The sequence below is a fragment of the Triticum aestivum genome, unplaced genomic scaffold (genome assembly GCF_018294505.1).
Source record: "Triticum aestivum cultivar Chinese Spring unplaced genomic scaffold, IWGSC CS RefSeq v2.1 scaffold5106, whole genome shotgun sequence".
Lineage (NCBI taxonomy): Eukaryota > Viridiplantae > Streptophyta > Magnoliopsida > Poales > Poaceae > Triticum > Triticum aestivum.
Genome location: NW_025280908.1, coordinates 1 through 1,210, shown reverse-complemented (window position 1 = coordinate 1,210; position 1,210 = coordinate 1). Strand labels below are relative to the sequence as shown.

Below are 1,210 nucleotides of genomic sequence, written 5' to 3'. Positions count from 1 at the left end.
AAAATCTTTTCTTACCATGCTAATAGCGCCTGAACCAAATGTATTTATTTTGATTAGGATCCTATTCTACGGTTACGACTACAATAATAATTATTTACTTTGCAAGGACGTAAGTGTGTCAGACTGCTAAATTGTTTTATTATTCCTACAATATAAACTAGGGGATATAGGGGGTAACACTGTCCCTATAAATTCCTTTTTTCCTTTTCTTTTTTGTCCAGAATTGAACAAAAAAGAAATTCTGGAAGATGTTTTCTTCCCCCATTAAGTCCGAGCCATAGAGTAAGAGTGAGATGAGTTTTCCAAATTCATCATAGACTTTCCCTATGGCTTGATAGAAGTAAGCAGCAAAGAGTCGTAACTTAAAGAAAAAAACGGACAGGGCCGACAGATTTACCTGATGTAAAGAAGATCCTAAAAGTCTCTGATTAGTCGACTCTCTCCATTTAACACTTTCCTGTCTCTCCTTTTTTCCACTGACTCAATTCTAGTTTATTAGATTCTTGTTTAAAAGAATGAAAAAAGTTCAATAGAACTAAGAACAAATAAAAAATAGCATAGAGGATCAAGGCCATTACCAAAAGTTCCTCCCAAGGATCCTATATCCTATTGGGTATCTGTTCCCCGCCTTTTCCCGCTAGGATCGGAAATCTTATATTTTCCATATCCATATACCATTGAATCCTTGGGGTTCCAGAAGCCGCCTATTTTACTAGTCTTCGGAAACGGAAAACCCTGAACCAAGAAGAGTTGGATATGTTATGTAGGGTATGTTTTTTTTTATTAATTTTATTTTGAGCTCTCAAAATATCGATATATACATATACAATCTCTACATAATGTCTCTCTCTCTATCTCTATATATTATATATATAATATGTACATTATGCAGTGGACCCATAATGGGAAATCCAAGTGGCTAATTTTTGAATTAAATAAAAAGCCCTTTTAACTCAGTGGTAGAGTAATGCCATGGTAAGGCATAAGTCATCGGTTCAAATCCGATAAAGGGCTTTTTAAATTAGTGGTAGAGTAATCTCGTGCTAAGACGTAAGTCGTTGGTTCGAATCTGATAGAGTACTTTTCTACTAAATTGATTCACTTTTTTTCTTTGTTTTTGAAACTTTCTCTATATTTTTAGAGAATTTTATGACTTAGTGCGGGATGGATGCATTTTTGGTCTGAACACTAAATGAAGCACGGAGAATTA

At 34.4% G+C, this 1,210-nt stretch overlaps 1 non-coding gene across 1 annotated transcript; it reads left to right on the top strand.

Moving 5' to 3' along the window:
- Positions 1–942: 942 nt before the first annotated feature.
- On the top strand, positions 943–1,014 carry TRNAT-GGU (transfer RNA threonine (anticodon GGU)). Its single transcript has one exon. It is a non-coding gene; the product is annotated as a tRNA-Thr (tRNA).
- The last annotated feature ends 196 nt before the right edge of the window (positions 1,015–1,210 follow it).